Here is a 23,788-nt window from a genome sequence, read left to right on the forward strand (position 1 = left end):
TTGCTGGTGGAGGTTGCAGCTCTGTCTGCGCAAGGCAGCTGGGGGACACGCCACCGTGTGAGGGGACCAAGAGAATTTTGATGGTCTGAGGCTCTCACATCGCAGGCCAGAGCTGTTATTATCATACACCATTGTATGATAATGACAGCGCACTGGGCAGAGCAGTGTGGGCCCCTGTAATGTGTATTACAGGCTGTAACACACATTGTAGGCCCTTGCTGTCATCATACAAGTGTATAATAATGACAGAGCACAGTGCATAGGAGGGCCTGCAATGTGTATTGGTGCTGCTAAAGACAAATCGACAATATGTGAGAAGTGTGGCAGGCCTCACCAGCCCACCGGGAATTTTCCTGGTAAGATGTATTGCCAATCCGCCCCTGGAGAAGTAGGTAAATCAATGTCAGAAGAAAGGTATGACCGCCTTTCTAAGGTGCCTACTAAAGAGATAGAGATGATAGAGATAGAGATAATAGAGATAATAGAGATGATAGAGAGAGACACAGAGACAGGTCCTTCTAAAAAAATTAGCATATTGTGATAAAGTTCATTATTTTCTGTAATGTACTGATAAACATTAGACTTTCATATATTTTAGATTCATTACACACTAACTGAAGTAGTTCAAGCCTTTTATTGTTTTAATATTGATGATTTTGGCATACAGCTCATGAAAACCCCAAATTCCCATCTCAAAAAATTAGCATATCATGAAAAGGTTCTCTAAACAAGCTATTAACCTAATCATCTAAATCAACTAATTAACTCTAAACACCTGCAAAAGATTCCTGAGGCTTTTAAAAACTCCCAGCCTGGTTCATTACTCCAAACCGCAATCGTGGGTAAGACTGCCGACCTAACTGCTGTCCAGAAGGCCATCATTGACACCCTCAAGCAAGAGAGTAAGACACAGAAAGAAATTTCTGAACGAATAGGCTGTTCCCAGAATGCTGTATCAAGGCACCTCAGTGGGAAGTCTGTGGGAAGGAAAAAGTGTGGCAGAAAACGCTGCACAACGAGAAGAGGTGACCGGGCCCTGAGGAAGATTGTGGAGAAGGACCGATTCCAGACCTTGGGGGACCTGCGGAAGCAGTGGACTGAGTCTGGAGTAGAAACATCCAGAGCCACCGTGTGCAGGAAATGGGCTACAGGTGCCGCATTCCCCAGGTCAAGCCACTTTTGAACCAGAAACAGCGGCAGAAGCGCCTGACCTGGGCTACAGAGAAGCAGAACTGGACTGTTGCTCAGTGGTCCAAAGTACTTTTTTCGGATGAAAGCAAATTTTGCATGTCATTCGGAAATCAAGGTGCCAGAGTCTGGAGGAAGACTGGGGAGAGGGAAATGCCAAAATGCCTGAAGTACAGTGTCAAGTACCCACAGTCAGTGATGGTCTGGGGTGCCATGTCAGCTGCTGGTGTTGGTCCACTGTGTTTTATCAAGGGCAGGGTCAATGCAGCTAGCTATCAGGAGATTTTGGAGCACTTCATGCTTCCATCTGCTGAAAAGCTTTATGGAGATGAATATATTTCATTTTTCAGCACGACCTGGCACCTGCTCACAGTGCCAAAACCACTGGTAAATGGTTTACTGACCATGGTATTACTGTGCTCAATTGGCCTGCCAACTCTCCTGACATGAACCCCATAGAGAATCTGTGGGATATTGGGAAGAGAAAGTTGAGAGACGCAAGACCCAACACTCTGGATGAGCTTAAGGCCGCTATCGTAGCATCCTGGGCCTCCATAACACCTCAGCAGCGCCACAGGCTGATTGCCTCCATAACTGAACATAATTATTTGAAGGTTGAATTTTTTTGTATTAAAAACACTTTTCTTTTATTGGTCGGATGAAATATGCAAGTTTTTTGAGATAGGAATTTTGGGTTTTCATGAGCTGTATGCCAAAATCATCAATATTAAAACAATAAAAGGCTTGAACTACTTCAGTTGTGTGTAATGAATCTAAAATATATGAAAGTCTAATGTTTATCAGTACATTACAGAAAATAATGAACTTTATCACAATATGCTAATTTTTTTTAGAAGGACCTGTACAGTAGAGTAGCACATGGAGGTTAATTGACAGAGAGTTAAGGGGCCCAGTGTTTTTGAAGGCAGCCCTGTATGGCATCCCTCTTAACTTTTCAGCATCACTATTTCGGAAAGCAAGGAGTTTTATTATTCCAATATTAAACAATTTCATAAATACATATCAATATTAACATCATTTTCCTAACCGAAAACTCTCTCCCCGATTCCCTCCCCCTCCCATCCCATGATGTGTCCTACTTCTCCACCAGCCCTCCGTAACATGACCGAGGAATGATGGAGAAGGATGGAGAGCGGAGAGAGCTCTATAGATTCCATTCTCCTCAAATTCTACTCTATTTTATCTCAGTATCTCTTTGCTTATACAGAATATGTTCATACCTCTCGTTGGTATTTACCAAATGTAACCATGTATTGATACTAGGAACCTCTTGCGCAAACCAAGAGCGTGCTATTAGGAGTCTTGCCAGAAACATTATTTTAAACAGATTTTTTTTTTTTATATTGGTGACAGCCCACCTTGGCAAGATCCACCAATACCCAGCATTCAGAAATAAAAGGAATCTGCACATTCAGTTTTCTCTCTATATAGTCGTGAATAGTTTCAACTCTGGGCAAAACCAGAACATGTGCAAATAGTCCGCCTCAGGAACATCACACCTAGGACAATTAGAATGAATCCTAACCACATTTATTAAGCCAGAGAGGGGTAACAGTCTGTGTAGAATATTAAACTTCACCATTACGTGATTAAAATTATCTGATACCAGTTTTAGATCCTGGACTACCTTCTCCTGATCCTCCAAGTGTGTCATTGAACATTAATTTTGCCAAGCCCTCTGTCCTGGGGACCAAATATCACTAAATCGTGCAGTAATTAAACTTTTATAAAGTTGAGAAATCGTCATCTTTTGCCCCAAGTTCTCTATCAATTCATTAAATTGTGGACAGGTGTGAATTTCTAGCCTATTTTTTTCTTTAATACTTAAAAGTGCCGATCTTAGATGTAGATACCGAAACCATGATAACTTCTGTGATTTTTGTCTTTGTGATAGTAACGTTAACGAAACAATATCCCCACTTCCTACTACCTGTGTCAAATATAAAATATTACCTTTTTGCCAATATAAATCTCTACTTAATTCAACTAAAGTTTGCAAGTGCTTGTTATACCACAACGGAGTACATCCAATTGAACCTTTCACTCCATACCAAAGTCTAATCCAATACCATGACTTCATAATCAAATTCCTGGCGGATTTAAATTCTCCGAGTCGGTCAAATGGTCAGACTCCAATAGCATAAAAAAAATTGTCACAAGGGGATCTATTCACTAAATACTTGCAGAGTGGGCTATCAATCCACTCATGGAGAAAACAGAACTGCGTGGCCAAGAAATAACCCATGAAGGAGGGGAGATTAACTCCTCCTCTCTCCAAAGGCTTACACCACAGAGTTTACTTACCTTTACAATGCATAAGCATTCATTTATTTAGGATGATTTTTTTCCCCAGCAAGTCTAAATGCACACAAATAACCAGTCCAAAACAAGAAATATTTTTGATGCTGAAACCCATTTATTATTCTGAGAATATGTAATATATAATATATAACCGATTTCTCTTTGGTAGCAAATCTAGGTTACAATAAAACTGCACATATTAAAGATACAAGCAAATGTAAGGCTTTGTTCACATTTGAGTTTTTAATTCCAGTGAATAATAATAGTGCTAGGTTTGTGTCACATCTGATACCAACAGCCCCCTTTGATTATAATGGGGTCTGTCAGGTTTCAATCATGGTGTCTGTCAATGGACCCTCTATCAGATTTGAAAATGGTTGTGTTTTATAATATAATGTAATGGTCGTGACTCATCCACTTGCAGAGGCAGTTGCTTCTCTCTTGATTGTGAAGCAACCGTGCTCAGCGTTATGACGTCATTATGTGACCATGCTGGGTGCGCGCATTGAAGTCATGCTTCGCGCAGGTCCTTCACATTCAAAAGATGGAACCATTTCTGTGCGTGCTAAAAAACAAAAAACTTACAGCTAAGAACCACTATGAGGATAGGAACATTATGGACCACTATGGAAGACATTATTACTGCGGGAGCCACTATGGGGGACCTAATTACTGATGGAGCCACTATGGGGGACAACAAGTATACTGCAGGGGTTGGGATTTTATTTAAAAATAAAAAAGTCAATGAAATTCCTCCATTTTTAATAGTCATGAAAAATGGATGCAGAACTGCAAAAATGGTTGAAAGATGGCCATGAAAAACTGTGCATGTAGCCTTATGCAGAGAAATGAAAAAAGAAAACATCTGCTCATAAATTTTATAGCCATTATATATTTAAGCTTATGAAAATACAATTTCTGTTGAATATCAAAGGGCATGAATCATATGATGATCAATATTCAGTCAAGTTACCGAGGATCAAGAAATGGACAGACATATTTGCAAACAAGAAAAGCTTAATTATGATAAGCACGCTGGTGAATATGCAGACATGAACGTGTACTTTTTATTCTAAAATCTAATTAGCCATAGATCAGTATATAAGAGTATGTTTTATTTAGAAATAATGCCATTGTCCTATTCAGTAGTGGCAGCCATTTTTTTTTAAAGTAACAAGATCCAACATGACTGTGGATCTAAACTTTGAATACAGTTCCTAAAAAACTTTAAATTTTGTCAGTGTATTCTATCAATAACACTAATAGTCACGAGCAAAACTTAAAGCTTTAAAAAAAAAAAGTTAACAAAATGGCAGTACAACTGTATAGAAAGAAATGCCAATATTTGGGTAAATAAAACAAACAAATACTAAAAGGTGTTGTGCAGTTTCATAATATTGATCACCTACCCTCAGCATAGGATAGCGATATCAGATCAGCAGAAGTCTGTCTCCAGACACCCCTGCCGATGGGGGGGTTGCAGTGCTCCGACAAGAGGTCAAAGTTCACCTGTGTGCTGTGTTTGCAGCGGCGGCGCAGTGTAATTACAACTGCTCGTCCCATTGACTTGAACTGCACCGTTGCTACAAAGGAGTCTACATCTAGGTAAGCTATAAAGAGTAGGTAGCGCCTGCAAGAGTGCCATGACCCCTTCAAAGCTGATCGGCGGGGATGCCGAGAGTCAACCTCCCGCCAGACTGATATTGCTAATCTATCCTGAGGGTAGGTCATCAATATGGTGCCAATGCACAAACCCTTTAACAAAAACATTACTCTAACCAACATGTCCTTCACGTATCATAATTGAGTGAAAAAATCTCTTTGAAATGTGTTTTCTGGGATATGACATCAGTGACTGAATAACCATCAAGTTGTGGTTCACTGCAGTCTGACCCATGCTTTTAGTATAAAAAAAAAAAAAGTGACTGGTGCTCTGCAGCGCCTGTGTAGCAGTGCTCCATGAATCTCATGGCCTTGACCAGCTGTGACTGCGGCTCAACCCCGATACCTCGGGTGGAGCTGCAGAAATAGGGAAGAGGGTGCAAGATGGTCTGGGCAGTGTCAACATTCCTCTGATTTTGCTGATTTTTTAGATTTTTGTTCTACAAAAACCACACAACTCCCGTCTATGGGCCTTGTTTGGCAATACGACCGACAGCCTACAGATAAGAGTGCCACTGTTTCTGGGAAAAAATAAATCACAATAACTACTTCATTCTCAACATTATGTCCTGAAATATAAATTCACATCTCTTTGGTGATGCTGGAAGTGTCATAAACAAGTAGACTGACGCTTAGTTGGTAATGCATGATATAACATGTCACATTGACAGTACAAAGATTAAGGGTACGGCTGCACAGAGACACTGGTCGCAACCATAAGCACAGAGTAGCGGTGATCCCATAGAAATGAATGGGATCATGTTGCAATACCATTAATTTCTATTGGATCACCGCTACTCTGAGATCCTGGCTGGGACTAGTTTCGCTGTGCAGCCGTACCCTAAAGCTACTGCTGTAATAGAAGAAATCCACATAGTTCTACCATGTCAGATTATTTCACTTCAGATTCATATAACAGGTTTTTACACACATCTGGGAGGTAGAATCCCCCATATGTTAAATTCATCATCCACTAAAATGAAGTATGGCATCAATGTCCTTCACCCCAGAGGCAATCAGGATACGTAGCACCGCACATACAGACCAGTCGCCCTTCTGTCCCAGACATTCCACATTTACTTAGAGAAGACTAGATTCTCAAAGGGTCCAGTTGGCAGAGTGAAAATCAAGCAGTAAGAATTCTTGGGATTCACACCGAGCGGAGGCAATGAGGAATTCTGGGGAGGAAAAGAAAGTAGATACCCATTTTAATATTTTGCTTCACAGCAGGCCTCAAACGATGATTTCTCTGGGAACAGACAAAGACCCTTTTGTAGTAGGCTAGACAATTTTATCAAGATCAGATGAGAAAAGAACACTACTACTGGTCCTAGTAAACCTCACATATACTGTATATGTACTACTGTATTCTCTTAGCTGTGGTATAGCTGTATAAGGTCATGCATCTTTTTCAGAATTAAGAATATCACTACTGAATTAAAGGGGGTTCCTGACTTTGAAGGTCGCTAATATCAGATGATCTTGTAATTTCAAAAGGCAGGGGCACATCCAGATTAAGTAAGAGTGCCGGCTCATGGTATGAGATACACAATATGGTTCAAAGAAAAGAAAAAAAGAATACCGAAATGGGAGCCGCACATCTAAAATATATCAAATTTATTTAAAGCAATAGACACAACAAAACATGCTTTAAAATCGTTGTATACAACAAATCAGTGCCATGTGAACCATACATGTACACATGACACCCTGACTCTCCACAAAAGTCATAAGCATGCCCCCACATCAATAATTATATGACAATATAAAGTGCATAGAATCCATCAATAATAAATAAAAAAAGCTAGAATACTTATCATAGGAGGTATCATAGTGGGGGTATGTGTGGTGGTTAGGAAAAGAGCTCTATGATTTTTACGGGATGACTTTATAAAAAAAAAAAAAAATTGGGTGGCAAAAAAAAAAAAAAAAAAAAAAGCAATTCTGGAGTTCTGCCTTTTTTTATAGCTCAGTACATAATTGGGTAGTGCGGGTTGCTACAAATGGTGCAATACCAAATATGAGGAGATTTTATTTTTGCAAATTCTTATCTTTCTTTAAGCTTGGAGATTTACTTTTTAAAAAAATAAAACTTTTCTTTTTTTTTTAAACATTAACCATTTATTAAGCCCACAAGCAGACTTTAACAGGTGAACTTTTGATCACTTCTATAATACAGAGTACTACACTGTCAGTGCTATACCAGACTGTGCCTGAGAGGCGTAGCCTGCTAGGAATAAACTGCAGGCAGGCCTGATCTCATTCGCAGGGTGCAGATAGAAAACAGAAGGAGCTCCTGTCCTCTAAACCACTGGGATGTCGCAGTTGCTATTGACCGCAGCATCTAAGAGGTTAAACAGCCTGGATCGGTGATTATGCCAGTTCAGGCTGTTAGCCCCCTCTATCTGCTGCACGGGAGACCCATGTAGTGCTTAGACTAGGCCGCGGTAACTAATGCCCCTTAGTGACCGCTGTAAAAAGGCTTATTGGTAGTCACCAAGGGGTTAAAGGCACATGCTACAAGACCGGTACAACAGTCAAAACACATGCTATATCAGGGGTCAGCAACCTCCAGCACTCCAGGTGTTGTGAAACTACATCTCCCATCGTGCACACTCACTTGGCTGTTCTCTGAAGTGAGAAGAGCATGCTGGGAGTTGTCGTTTCACAACAGCTGGAGTGCCGACGATTGCGGATCCCTGCTCTATACAGTCTGCCTTAGTTTAGCTTGCTTATGCACAGGGCTCTTACATTTTACAATTCCGTAGAGTAAATTTACAGTGTTGGACGAGAATGATCTAGTTGGCCCATGAGGATAGCAAGAGATTTTTGTGAGAGGTCCACAGTACATGTGCATTGTATCAAGCATATAAAGGGAAATCTGGTTCCCGTTCAGCAGTCACACAAGCAATGCATTATGTATATAGCATGTTTGAACTTGTTTTATCTACAAATGTAAAAAATTTGTTAAATCTTGTTCTTGGCATTACCAGAAAATGCATGAACATTTCACGTCCCTATGAACTCATACAGGTAAGACAGACTGCTGGGCTCCGCTAAATGGCTCTTTAGGCCCCATGCACACGGCCGTGGAACCGCGGCCTGGATCCCTCCTGAGAGCAGGAGCGCACGGCGTCACTGGTTGCTATGACGCCGTGCGCTCCCTGCTGCCGCCGCAATACAGTAATACACTGGTATAGATCATACCAGTGTATTACTGTACTGTGCCGGCAGCAGGGAGCGCACGGCGTCATAGCAACCAGTGACGCCGTGCGCTCCTGCTCTCAGGAGGGATCCAGGCCGCGGTTCCACGGCCGTGTGCATGGGGCCTTAATTGAATGTTTTAGTGCCAACAAATATTTAAGATATAGATTTTTGTACTTTAGGAATCCATCCTAATATAAAACTATGGGGTCAAAAGTATGAATTGAAGAGTAATAAGTTCGGGTTTGCCAGGTTCGGCCACCCTCCAGGTCAAAGTTCAGGTTTGTGACCCGAACTTGACCCCGAACACCATTAAAGTCAATGGGGAACCGAACTTCACTTTATTATTTTTAGTTACAATGGAAAATAATAGCATTCTTAAGACAGAATGCTAAATAAAATGGCCATTGAGGGGTTACATTTATTTTTATTTTTTAACTCACCTCATCCACTTGATCGCGCAGCCGGTATCCTCTTCATTCTTCAGGACCTGCGATGATGTCACCGCGCTCACCACGTGGTGAGCGCTGTGACGTCATCGCAGGTCCTTTTGCAGCTCCTGCAGAAAGAGGAGGATACCAGCTGCACAATCAAGTGGATGAGGAGAGTTTTTTTTATTTATTATTTTTAACCCCTCAATGGCCATTTTATTTAGCATTCTGTCTTAAGAATGACATTATTTTCTGTTCTAACCATGTTATAATGGAAAATAATAAATCACCCGAACATCGAACCCGAACTTCAGTGGAAAAGTCCAGGTTCGGGTCCCCGAACTCACAAAGTTCAGTATGAACCCGAACTTTGCAGTTTGGGTTCGCTCAACCCTAGCAATAATTTCCCATGAATCGTATTGTTTCCCTGCTACTTGATCGGGTTACATCTTACTTATTGATAACATTTTGCTAGATTTCATTTACAGCTTAGGAGTCAAACATCCACAACATCAAGAAATAGGAGATTCTTATTAAAAAGTCAAGCTTCAGAATTGTTTAAAATGGTTGAACGTAAAATTTGGCAACATAACACCTCCCTCTCTGGGTAGGAATTGCAAATAGCGTTGTTTAAAAGGAATCTGTAACCGGCGACCTCCTTTTCTAACTGCTTGTATAGGCAGATTGCTGTGGTCACCTGATTAAAACTCTCTCTTTTGTTGATCTGAGGCTCTGTCCCGACTTATGATACTTTTTCTTGCAAATTAGACCTTTGGTGCAATGAGGGCATTGCCATTGCTCTTGCTGCACCCAAGCTCTACTCCTTTCTGTAAGCAGCCCCTTCTTGGCTCCTGCAATGGACTACAGAAGGGAGCAACAAGTGCAATGGTGATTCCCTCATTGCACTAAAGACCTAATTTGCATATCAAGTAAAATAAACTTAACTCATGAAAGAAGCCTCTGATCAACAAAAGAAAAAAAACTAAAATCAGGTGAACCACAGCTATGTGCAAACAGATGGATGGGGATAGAGATTATATATATATATATATATATATATATATATATATATATATATATATATATATATACACACACACACACACTATATATACACACACATACAGTATCTCACAAAAGTGAGTACACCCCTCACATTTTAGTAAATATTTTATTATATCTTTTCATGGGACAACACTGGAGATTGAGATATGAAACTTTGATACAATGTAAAGTAGTCAGTGTACAGCTTGTATAAAAGTGTAAATTTGGTGAGCTCTCAAAATAACTCAGCACACAGCCATTAATGTTTAAACCGCTGGCAACAAAAGTGAGTACACCCCTAGGTGTCAATATTTTGTGTGGCCGCCATTATTTTTCAGCACAGCATTAACTCTCTTGGGCATGGAGTTCACAGATTACCACTGGAATCCTCTTCCACTCCTCCATGACAACATGAATCCCAGGTGACCATGGTGGATGTTAGAGACCTTGCGCTCCTCCACCTTCCCTTTGAGGATGCCCCACAGATGCTTAATAAGGTTTAGGTCTGGAGACTTGCTCTGCCAGTCTAGAACCATTACCCACAGTTTCTTTAGCAAGGCAGTGGTTGGAGATGTGTTTGGGGTCGTTATGTTGGAATACTGCCCTGTGGCCCAGTTTCTGAAGGGAGGGGATCATGCTCTGCTTCAGTATGTCACAGTACAAGTTGGCATTTATGATTCCATCAATGAACTGTAGCTCCCCACAGCCAGCAGCACTCATGCAGCCCCAAACCATGACACTCCCACCACCATGCTTAACTGTAGGCAAGACACACTTGTCTTTGTCCTCACCTGGTTGCCACCACACACGCTTGACACCATCTGAACAAAATAAGTTTATCTTGGTCTCATCAGACCACAGGACATGATTCCAGTAATCCATGTCCTTAATCTGCTTGTCTCCAGAAAACAGTTTGTGGGCTTTTTTGGGCATCGTTCCTTCATGCAGACCAATTTGATGCAGTGTGCGGGGTATGGTCTGAGCACTGACAGGATGCCCCCCCCCCCCCCCTCCCTTAACCCCTGGAGCAATGCTGGCAGCACTCATATGACTATTTTGGAAAGACAACCTCTGGATATGACGCTGAGCATGTGCACTCAACTACTTTGGTCGACCATGGCGAGGCCTGTTCTGAGTGGAACCTGTCATGTTAAACCACTGTACGGTCTTGGCCACCGTGCTACAGCTCAGTTTAAGGGCGTTGATAATCTTCCTATAGCCTAGGCCAGTGAAGGCTAACCTCCGGCACTCCAGCTGTGGTGAAACTACGACTCCCAGCATGCGCCATCCATTTCTATGGAGTTCTGAAAACCGCTGTGCAAGTGTACATCTTTGGGGTTGTAGTTTTGTCACAGCTGGAGTGCCGGAGGTTAGCCATCACAGGCCTAGGCAATCTTTATGTAGAGCAACAATTCTCTTTTTCATATCCTCAGAGAGTTCTTTGCCATGAGGGGCCATGTTGAACTTCCAGTGACCAGTATGAGAAAGTGTGAGAGCGATAAGACCAAATTTAACACACCTGAGATCTTGTAACACTAACTAGTCACATGACACCAGGGAGGGAAATTGGCTAATTGAGCACAATTTGTCCATTTTCACTTAGGGGTGTACTCACTTTTGTTGTCAGTACTTTAGACATTAATGGCTGTGTGTGGAGTTATTTTGAGGACATAAATATACACTGTTATACAAGCTGTACACTGACTAATTTACACTGTATCAGTGTCATATCTTCAGTGTTGTCCGATGAAAAGGTATAATAAAATATTTACAAAAATGTGAGGGTGTACTTACTTTTGTGAGATACATACACACACTGAAAATTGGCTTCCACCTCATTTTTTTGCCTTCCTCTGGATCAACTTGCAGGATAAACAGGCTGAAATTGATGGACGGATGCATTTTTCAGCCTTCAAACTATGTTACTATAACATGCAGCCTTAATCTTATACACCACATTCAACATGACTGGTTCCCTTAAACTCTTAGATTATGTTTTTGTTGTGTATTGCACTTTTCATGCTTCATACAACAGATTACCCTTTTACAGGCCTGTACTTGAATACAGTTTCTCACATCTTACTTATGCTGGTTTTGGCACTGGTATATTCTTGGAATGTTAGACATTTTGTTATCCACACAAGTCACATTATCGCAATGATAGTTGTGTACTTTAACTGCATGAATTCGAATTTACACTTTATTTCCTCTGTTTATACCTTCATTTACCCTTTGGGTGCAACTTAATATTTTAATGGAGACTGTTCCTACACTGCTTGCTTAATATTTTCCTCACCTCCTACTGAGCACCACATTACCCATTTCTCAACTTTAATTCCTTCCACAAATCACCTCCCCATCTTTTTGCTTTTCGATTCGTCACTTTCTTTCTAGTTAAAGGGGTTATCTAATAGTACAAATACCCCCAACAATGCCCAGGCACCTCCTATAGACAATAATCACCCGGCACTCGCGTCCCTCCGGATAACTACATTGCCAGCGCTGCATCTCCCTGTCACGTGGATCAAAACATCGGGCGATGGGGGGAGCAGCCAATAGCGGGCCACAATGGTGACCAGCCTCCCTAGCATCGCAGGTGAGGGTAGGGAGGCTGGTCACCGTCACAGCCTGCTATTGGCTGCTCCCCTCGTAACTGGATCATTTTATACACGCGATGGGGAGCTGCAGCAGTGGCTGTTCAGGGACCCGGAGGGACGCGAGTGCCAGGGAACAGGTAAGTATCGTCTATGGGCTTGGCCTGGGCATTGTGGGGGGTATTTGTACTATTGGATATGCCCTTTGTTAGCAAAGTGTATATTCATGCTATATTTGGGCATTTTTCTGTCCTTATACCTAAAAGGGGTTGTCTCATCTCGCATTACTAAGGCAAGATGAGACACAGTCCCGACTACCTCCAGGTCGCACTCTGCAGCTTCAGTAGCGCTCATTGCGGTGCATGAAAGATAAGCTGTTTCTGAGTTAGGGAAAGAACATAGTTTACTGTGCTACGCTGTGTCCGTAGCTCTCATGCACGCCAATGGAAGTTACTGAATCAGCGAGTGTCAGAGCAATATTCTTTCCCGGCCGGGAGGTGGTCGGGACTGCGTCTCATCTCACCTTCGTAATGGTGAGATAAGACAAGCCCTTTAAAATATTAATATATTCTTCACTGGAACTACTCACTTCAATTTAGAATACTAGCAGGGCAATGAGCAGGTACATACAGAGATCTCATAAAATCTTAAGCCCCACTCATTTTCCCAATACATGTGTGTCTAACATTCTTGCAAAAGCACGGAACATAAAGCACGACTCCCCAGATTTCTGACGAATTTACAATTTTTTAATTAAGAGGAAGTCTTTTTATAGAAAAAAACGCAATAAAAAAAATAAAAACACAACATGATGCCTTAATCACTTTATCCATCTTCTATGTCGGGAAAAGTGGAACAGGTGCTTCATAAATGTGGCACTCGTGTTAAACACCATATTTCTCAACGTATTCATACCAGACAGCTGTCCTAAATACTTTGAAAACCTCCGGCTTACCTTCACACAGTATACAAAAAAAACTGGCTGCTTGCAGCTACCACTAGGGGAGCACAGAGAAAAGTAATTTCTACAGTTACTACTGTAATCAATGAACGTTGTAGAATCTCTAGGCACTCAGCTCCTCCTAGTGGTGGCTGATGTGAATCTACAGTATGTCTGGAAAAGGAGAAGTGAATCTGTGCTGGCCCCATCTCCCCCATTGCAGTCAGGTTGCCTCTCTCTATAGTAGTTCCACCACTGGCTATGAGAGACTTAAAGTCCTTGCTTAGAGTCCACCATCTGACAGGAACAGGTAGTGAAGGAAAATGTGTTATTGCTACTCCCCCATTCTATAGTATGGATGCCCTAATTCAAGGCTAGAGGGGCCAGTAGGCTACAGGGCCTTCCTGATTTGAGACCACTATTTAGGACTGCCAGTAAATATTTGTTCTACTACTGTTTGTCTACCAGCATATATGAAATATTTAGGAAATTACATGAAGACTACAAGCACATGATACAAAGAAACAAAGTTTAGGTTAATTACATCAATATCAGGAGGATAAACACTGGTTGCCTTGTGACCAAGTCATGGGAACCCCATTAGTGTTACATAAGGCAAAGATGATGAATAGTGGGATTTACAATTGTAGATCATTGTTTCAGCTGTAAAAATAAGACTCATGCTGGCAGCCATGTGAAACCTGCAATTCAAAGCATTTCATAAGTATAGAGAAGACTTTACGTCTCCGTGTGACATAAAATAGTAAGCGTTACTTAATACTTTTTTTCTATATTGCTTTCCTCCATTGTAAATTACTATTTCTCAGTTTGCCCTAGGTAAAATGCTGCGTAAATGTATGTTGTACCAAGTCTTTAAAACGGCATCCGTCAGCAGATGTGTACCTATGAAACTGGCTGACCTGTTACATGTGCTCTTCTGTGTTGGTCTCCTGTTCAGATGTGCCGAAATTGTTGAGAAAAATGTTTTAATACGTGCAACTGCCGCTCCCTCTCCAATTAGATTTTTATTTCTTTTATTTTATCAGAGGGGCGTTATCCAAGGGCTCCAGCTGGCCCCTTGGTGCTCAAACCAGCTCATTTGCATATTATCTCGACAAAGGTTCTACCTACAGATATAAAAAAGGATTTGTTTTAATCAGCATGATCAACCCGATCAGGCAGCATGTCCGTTTTAATAGGGTTAATCAAGCTGACAGGTGCTCTTTAAACTCAATATCCATAGATAAAATAAAAATAAAATTTTTTTTTTGCAATGTTATACCATTGAACTTGAATACAAAATATCATCCTTATATAGTAGGTGGCACTGAGAGGTAAAACTCCTATATAGATATATTTACTGTGGCTGTAAGAGGAAAATGTTATCTGCAAGTTAATCCTCATTATTAATAGTAAATGTAGAATTGGAATAAATGTAAAATTGGGATAACATTCATCGAGGTAATGTGTGATGCTCTAATCGAGTCACTCACCCTCTTCCGTCTCTGGTTGGAGTGAATGGCCTGACAAAGTTATGCAAGGTGGTGTGCCGTGTAAAAATTCCAGGAGGTAGAATACATTGAGTGACTTCAAAAAATTATACCAAAAAACCATCAGATTTTGCTTGTGTCCCTTTAAAAATGAACGCATTTTGACACAATGACAGAAAGAATTCCTAAATATAAAAATGGTAAAACTACTAAAATAAGAAACACTTAAATCAGATTAATATGTGGCATGCCCAATCAATTATCTTAGATAAATGGCCATGCATATTTATTAGAAAATCAGTTTGCTGTTTGTTCCAAGCATTGAGGAGCAGCTGCCAACTTTCTTCTGTAGACCGTCTTGCTTACATCTGACTCTGGACAGCCTTGATGTTGAAATTGGGAAACTGTCCAAGCACAGCGGCAAGGAAAGATATCCAGCAAGGACAACCAGGTAATTGTAATTTAAAGGGGTTAAGTGCTTTTTTTTTTTTCATATTGAGGATTCAATATCAGATCTTGCCGATCAGCTATTTGAAGAGAAAGCAGAGGTCGTATGAGCACCGTCTTCTCTTCTCTGTTTACCTGCTTGCCATTGCAACAGCAGCAGTTAGTTGTAATTACAACAACGCCAATTAACCAGTGCTGCCTTCTCTTCAAACAGCTGATCGGCGGGGGTGCCGGAAGTCGGAGACCTGCGGATGTGATATTGATGACCTATGAAAGCAGAGAGTAGCCCTGCAGGGGATCATGTCCCGGCATGAACAAAATGTGGCAGCACTAAACCGTGCAGAATCTGCAAGGACCGGCCAGCGGTGTTCAAAGTGGAGCGTCCCTGACTAATATTATATTATATTATATATAAAACGGAACAGCACCTCCTGAGATGAATTGCAGGTGCAAGCTACCCGGCAATAATACAGCAAACAAAGTAGCAGCACACCACTAAATTCACTAAGACTGAGTGAACAGGTGAATGTGTGAACAGGGTCAAATACATGACGCCAATACTTACTGCAAAGCAGTGAAGAAGCTCTTAGCGCATATTATTAATCAAAAATATGTCGGGCCCACCTACTAGACGACTAGGTAGCTTCTTATCAGGTAGGACCTACTCTAACATGGAGGGTCCAGCTCCATTTTCACTCTGATTAAAAACACCAAGGGGTAGGGGGATGGGCGGGGAGTGCTAAGTTCCAAAGAGGATGCCTGGTCCTCTATAATATACATATAAGCAAAAAACGGAACAGCACCTCCTGAGACAAATCTATCTCTATCTCTCTCTGTGTAAAACCATCCACCTGTTTAAAAAAAAAAAAAAAAGGTTATATATAGGTTTTGAATAGCTGATAAAATGAATTTTTGATGGAAGTAGCCCTTTAAACACAAGTTTCAGCTACAGTCCACATGATGGCATATAACTTCTTAGTAGGGTAGTAGACATAGCAGATGCAATGGGATGCATTTTTATTAGGGTATTGTCACGACCATGGTTATGGTCGTGACTCCTTGAACCGCATGAAGTTGCCTGCGGTCTTGTTCTTGTTGTTAATCACTGGTGAGGGCTGAAGTTTGTTGCCTCACCTGTGTATTGGCAGTATAGCAGCCTGAGCTGTTGCTAGGCAGCTTGCTGTCAAGTGCATGTGGTTGCACCTGCAACGTGTGTTTATATGCATGCACTTTCCGTTCTGGTGTGCACAGGGTTTATTGTGTGTATTCCCCTTTAAGTTGCTGTTTTCCCTTTTGTCACTACCCTGTTTGGTGATGGAAGCGTTAACTCCCTTCCCACAGTGTGTCTGTGTGGGTGTGGCCACTTTGGGCTATAAAGCCTCAGTTAAGATCAGTAGTCTGAGGGGTACTCCAGCCTTGTAGTAAGCTGGAGGCACCCTCCTGCTCTCTAATACCATCTGCCAGTGAGGGCCACCCTTGTGGTCATAAAATGTTATATGTGATGTTCAGTTGATGTTCTTTTCTTTCATATTTTATGCACCTATGGATCTGGGTTCCTGTGTGTTTGTGTGTGGTGTGGACACTAGCTTGTATTGCACGGGATCCAGTCTGTGTGTCTGTGGCAGGTAGGTGTGGAAGTACTTTTCATCCTCCTGCCATATCCATAGGCTGTTCATGTTCCTATCCCCTTGCAGCTTGGCCACTTTAGACTCCCGTTTCTCCGCGTCCAGGAGGAACGGGCTGTCTACCCAGCTTAGGGATCTGCGGAGGGTGAGTAGGGATCAGAGGTTCCTGAGCATGAGACCTCCTACCTTCAAGGTCGGCTCATGTAGCTAGGAGTCAGGGTCAGATTAGGGAAGCTCTAGGAGGTGACCTGCTCCCTAATTCTGTGGTCCTGGCCAAGTAGCGACCTACCATCTTCTGGCATCGCACGGCTGAGGGTTTTTCCCATCCTCAGCCGGGACAGTATGACCACATAAAAATGTTACCATGGTCGTGACACTCCCACCTCTCAAAGCCCCCCCACCAAAAAAAAAGGGATAACTAGTGAGGGACCCATCAAGAGGATAGGAGAAGGGGAATCAGTGTCATAATATGCGCATCTCCCCAGGACTGCTGCCGGCCCCTGGAGCAACACACAGGAACCAGGAGCAGACTGCCAGGCTCCGGAGCAACACACAGGAACCGGAGACCAGCAAAGAAACAGCCCGGGGAGAGCGCACTGACACTGCGTCCACTTCTCCACTCACGTCCCCACTCCAGTCGCTGCCAGCAGACACTCCAAACCAGCACGCAGCCGGACCACTAACGGAATGCAGCCAGCAGACGACCAGAAATAGGAACATGGAGAGGGACGAGGGATCACCAACACGGACACGGAAGGGGCGGGGAATAAGCCACCAACCTCGCCATTAACGGTGATCCCCAAAACGCTCTCCATCCGGAGAACGCGCATGCAGGCCAAAAGCAGATGGCGCTGCATGCTGCACCCTCTTCCGAAGGTGAGCAACCACACACCAAATGAACCACAGTGAGGGAATAAAAAATAAGGGGACACCAAAACAGGCAACGGTGAAGAAATGGCGAGGAAAAGCCACTCACCGGGCTGTCAGCGGTGAAACCCTCATAACGCTCTCCATCCAGAGAACGCGCATGCACCCCATCAGCAGATGGCGGTACATGCTGCACCCTCTTTTTCAAGGGAGACGCCACGTGAGGAGCCATTGTGGTCATACTGTCACGGCTGAGGATGGGGAAAACCCTCAGCCGTGCAATGCCAGAAGATGGATGGTCAGTGCAAGGCCAGGACAGAGATCAGGGAGCATGTCACCTCCTATCATATGCCTAAATCCTTACCCTGCTCCTAGTTGAGAGCAACCCTGAGGGCTAGTAGGGACTTCAAGGTTCCGGAGTATGAGCCCTCCTACCATCAGGGTCGGCTCATACAGCTAGGAGTCAGGGTCACAGTTAGGGATATGATAGGAGGTGACCTGCTCCCCGATCTCTGTCCTGGCCTTGCACTGACCATCCATCTTCTGGCATCGCACGGCTGAGGGTTTTCCCCATCCTCAGCCGTGACAGGTATATAATGTGATATATTTAATGAGGCAGCCGTTATTGATGCAGGGATACCAAATATGTCTTTTATTTTAACAATTTAAATGACAATTGTGGAAAAGGTAGTTTACATGTATATAAAAAATATTTTTATAAAACGCTTTATTTTTACACTTTGTGTCCCACATTTTTACTATTGATTTCTCCTGTAACTGGGGATGACATAGGAGCCCTAGTTACAGGGGGAATATATTCCCAAGAGAGGCTGTACAGCAGTACACAATGCTTTACAGTTCTAAAATGTCCATTCAGAGAATAATTCTGACCACCCAGATGTTTATATAGTCTATGGTCGGTCGGGAAGTGGTTGAGCCACATTCTTGTTAGTAATATATGAATTGAGAGTAAAAATACAGATCCTGCTACTGGAGAATTTAAGGTCTGCCAAGAGAAAGGAGCTAAAAATTTAGACCAATTGAAAAAAATTAGTTTTAGCTCAAAATGAGTAAAATGCAATAATAAAATTCAACCAAAAAGGTGGTTATAGCCTTTAAATCTGCCCCAGTGTGTCTTTTCGTGTTAATAAAGTTGTCATGTTCTCGTTGCTATAAATACCAAGGCTAACATTTTGCACCATTCTTTTTGAATCACCCTGTATATCAATCTACTCAGGTCCTGCCTGTAGATTGCACACTGCATTTTGTGGTGACAGGTCCTTTAAGTGTTTTGGGAACCATGATGATTTGGGAAATATACATATTTGACATCTAGCAGCACGAGAACACACACTACCTCTGTTGCAAACCAAATAAAGTTACAGCATGAAAAGTGCAATGATCAGGTTCCCTATAATATAGAACAGATCATGCAATATGCTGCAGTAAATTTAGCACTGTCCGTGGTGTTATTCCATTAAAGTATAATCCTGCCTCAGTCAGTTCCAGCCTCAATTACTTTATGTAGCTTACCATCGATTCCTGACTACCTATGCAAAAGTATATACACTGCAGTCACAAATTCACCTGTAGGTTATAGGTTATATTTCTTTTTTGTTTAATGGAGTACAGAATAGATGGCTGTATTTACAACCATCCTAGACCGGAAAGATTAGTGGAATTCAATAGGCACTCTGCCAGACCTCGAGAGTTTCCACTGGTAAAAAAAAAAGAAAAAAAAAAACAAAAACTTTCCTTTCTCAGACTAGAAATAGTTTTAAAATGGCAAGTAGCTGGAAATCAGAATTGAATGTGGGATGCAGAAGGCATTAGGTTTTATATCTCAAGCATGCCTGGCATGTGAACCCATTAAACACTGTATAACAAGGAGGAAATATTAAAATACCTGCAGTACAGCTTTTGTCCCTACATTTCCCAATTCTCCTCTTTCAACCATGGTTAAAAAGTAAATTATTTGTTACAGTGAACAACACTTGTCCATAAATTATAATCATTAGCACAGTGTCACAATTTCCAAACATACTTCAACATAAGGAAAGCTGGTGCTTGGTCCAAAAAAAAAAAAAAAAAAAAAAAAAAAAAGTGAAAAGTAAATCTGCTACTGCTTTTATTTCATATATCTAGGACAACTCTGGGGTCATCCTGACCACTATATCATATGCTGCCCCCAATTTTTAGCTTTTGCAAATAAGGTTGATGCCACACTGAAGTTCACCTTCAAGGTCAACAACTTTTTGCAAATTTATAAGTCCTAAAAGAGTTGTCCATTCTGGACAACCCCTTCTTAGAATGAAGCCAGCCCATAATCCGTGCCTTCTGTTACACTCTCCCCCGTGATCAGCCATTTTCACAAAAAGAAGCTCAGTAGTAGATGTACATTTTTCAGCTCCTGGGGCCCAATGCAAAATGTGAAACAGGAGAACGCCAACACTGCAAGTTGGTCACTTTACATATGGTCTAGACACTATGCTGCTCTGCACCAACAACTTTATGAGTCGAAAACTGGTGAAATACATTGAATCACAAGCTTGGAACATGGACACTTTAGTCTGTAGAGACTTGTAGCCAGGCCAGGGTTGAGGTTCCAATGTCAGCTTGGGGTCGCTCTTTTCAGAGCTGTAACCCCTACTACTTGCTGTTGATAAAGACAGCCTTGAAAGCCAGTAACAGGAACTGGTTCAAGGGGTTTTCCGAGACTTTAATAGTGACCTATCCTATGGACAGGTCATCTGTACCCGATCATTGGGGGTCTGAAACACAGGTGCTCGGCTTATCAGCCGTTTTAGAAACTACCGGCGCTTGCAGTAGCGCCATGGCCTTCTCTCAGCTCACCAAGGAGAGCGCTGAACATTGTACAGAGACTGTGCTTGGTATCGCAGCGCAGCCCCATTCACTTCAATGGGTCTCATCTTCACCTAGGCCATGTGACATCACATGGCCGAGGCAAAGCTGCGAGAAGGCTGTGGCACTACTGTGAACCCTGGTGTATTCTCAAACAGCTGATCGGCAGGGGTCTCATGTGTCAGACCCCCACCGATCATATACTGATTACCCATTCAGAGGTTTGGTCATCAGTTAAAATATATCTCAGAAAACCTCTTTAATCTTTGAAACTTGAGATTTGTGTTTGTTCATACTTTGTTCTGGCTTATGTAACCCTTGGATAAGGCAGACAACCCAGCACAGAGCACTGAAAAGCTTTCATTTGGTTTTCCTTCTGACCTTGTTAACTTTAGTGGTTGGTAAAAGTTTTGTGGCCAAAGGATGCCACTGACAATGGGGTCTGTAAGGGTTCAGTCATGGTCATGGTGTTTTCCTATAGAATATGATGGAATCTGCAGCTAAGACTTCTGAAGGAGCCTCCAATGCAGATGTGAACATAGCCTGAGGCAGTTTTGTGCTACACACAAGGGACTGATTTATATACATGATGAATTAAAGGAATTTTACACCATACACAAATCCACATGTGATATTTCTCACACAGGAAGAAAACAGGTAATCTGAATGATTTAACATTTATCTTTACTGCTATGTCCATAATTTGTAAACTTTATGTAGCTTCGTGCATCATTTATAACTTGGTACACATGAAAGCACATTTTTGATGACTACAATAATATGGCTCTTCAAGAACCATGCACCATACAAATAGTGCAAGCAGGATGAATTACTACATTATTAAGCACCAGTACTTCAAACTACTTCTTTATATTAATATTACTTACAGAGGACTCTGTACGCTAACTACATAGAAGAGGAGGAAAAAAAAAAAAAAAAATCACAAAAGTATAGGTATGCAAATCAGCAAGATTAGTTTATTTTTTTAACAATTACCTAATTTCTGATTATAATGCAGAGTGCAGAAGGTCAGATCAAATAAATCTCATTAAAAGCACAGATTATATGTTTTGATTTTTATCCTACTACAATCCTTACTTTAGCATAATTCCTAGAACATACGAGAATCCTCAGATGGGCCCAGTCTCTGAAGCCATAGTGGGCCCCAAAGGACCAGGAAGACAATTTGGAGCTTATCACTTGGCACTAGGGTCTATTTCTTTGATTCAAAACCTATTAGACCTTATTGATTATATAGGGGTTCAGGCCCGAGAATAGTTGCTTCTGGTGGGCCCAAGGAACCCTAGTCCAACTCTGTACATGCAAACATTCTCATATATGTTCTGATGAGATGGATGATGAAAGTGGAACGGTCATGACACTGTCTGGACTTCTTATGTCATCAGTTAGATTACTTCATTTAGTTCAGCAGCTTCTTCTTAAATACTACTGGACTGGGGTTTCAATCACATCCTTAGTGGTCCCTCGGATTCACTTTGAGGCTTTGTCCACACATGACTGAAAAACACACCAGAAAAGTCCACTGTGGTTTTGGTTGCTCTTCCACAGCAAAAACTGCATACAAAAAACACAGGTATTACATGCTTTTTTAGCCACGGAGATGGCTGTCAACTTCCTCCTCTCTATGGTAAAGAGTGAAATCTGCAGTGAAGATCTGGAGCATACATTGACACGAGTCAGATTTAAAATGTACACCAATCAATTTATGTTGTATTTTATTTTTTAATGCAGTGGATGGATGAGATTTATTGAGATCTCATTCACGTGGGCTAGATTCTTAGTTTAGGTGGCATTGATAAGAAGTCTTTAAGTGCTTGAAGAACCATATAGGAATATTGGTTAACACCAAGACATTTATTGCTCATTATCTCTATAAAAAAAAAAAAAAAAAAAAAAAGTTTACAACAGAGCATTTATGAAATGCTCTTCCAATCTGGAAAGATCATTGAGAACTGACACCATGACTGGATGAAAAACTGTACACTTTGATAAAAAAAAAAAAATTTCAAGTATTTGTAAAATACTGGCCAATAGACCGACTAAGGGACTAGCCAGGAAAGAACCTTTGTTGCTACATTCACATCTGCTTTATGAAATCTAGCAGAGGAACAGCTTGCCAGAGTTCACTGTGTCCGCCATAGCCAAGTGTGCTGTGAAACCGCCATATCCCCACTGACTATAAATTGGATCCAATTCCTTTCTGGCTCAGCCGGACAAAAAGTCATATGCCATATTTCACAATGCAGATGTGAATGTAGGGTGGTAAGCATGCCGAGATGTTTCAATGTCAACGCCAGAAGTAATTGCTATAGTACCGATTTACTTCATATGCAAATATGTGGCCATTTTAATTTGGAATCTGAAAAAGTGCATGGGGCAATTTAGTTGTAGTTTTTAGCTTGCATACGGACCCGTAAAGGGAAGTCCAACTAACTAGAACACAAGCTTTGTGGCTAGGGTAAATGTGACTGCAGATGAACACGATGATCAGTTCTCAGAGATCAGTTCCTTGCACTTTTTATGTGCGTACAAGCGAGGATACAACATGCTCTTAATCTTGGTTACATGGAAATCTTGAGGTGCTACAGCAATGATCAAAGTGTAAACCTCACCATATCAGACAGATGAGCCATGGACATCAGTGTAAAGGTGCAGTTACACGCCCAGATGAGCAGAAGATTGTTGGGAAGGAAGCGTCCTTCCCAACATTAGGCTGCTTACTCAGTGGAGGCGAAGCACTGTATTTACATACAGCGATCACCTCCACAGTATGCTATAGCTTGTCCCCATACAGCTGCATTCTTTCTGGGCAGCAGATCACTGTTTAGACCATCTGCTGCCCAGAAATGATCATTTAGGTGCCTGCACGAACGATACATCACCCGATGAACAAACGTTTTGCTTGTTCATTGGGCGATTGGTGGCACCTTTACATGGGCAGATTGTCTGCTACTAGCGTTTGTTCCCGATTATGTACACGTGTAAATCCACATTTGTACTTGATTTTCTGCATACGGATATGAAGTAGAAACACTGCAGTGACATCACTAAATTACTGCTACATGGGAATGTCATGCAACTGTGGTATACA

General features: G+C 41.8%; 1 protein-coding gene across 2 annotated transcripts in view; it reads right to left on the bottom strand.

Annotated features, from left to right (window-relative positions):
* Positions 1–3,603: 3,603 nt before the first annotated feature.
* Positions 3,604–23,788, bottom strand: part of MTHFD1L (methylenetetrahydrofolate dehydrogenase (NADP+ dependent) 1 like) — a 232,004-nt gene continuing 211,819 nt past the window's right edge. The window contains exon 28 of one of the 2 annotated variants that reach the window (XM_044292321.1): positions 3,604–6,350. The gene's annotated coding sequence lies outside the window, so the exon portion shown is untranslated. Of the gene's footprint in view, positions 6,351–21,706; positions 22,195–23,788 lie in introns of those variants that run through there. The other variant, XM_044292322.1, reaches the window with a different exon arrangement.

Source organism: Bufo gargarizans, chromosome 4 (genome assembly GCF_014858855.1).
Source record: "Bufo gargarizans isolate SCDJY-AF-19 chromosome 4, ASM1485885v1, whole genome shotgun sequence".
Taxonomy (NCBI): Eukaryota; Metazoa; Chordata; class Amphibia; order Anura; family Bufonidae; genus Bufo; species Bufo gargarizans.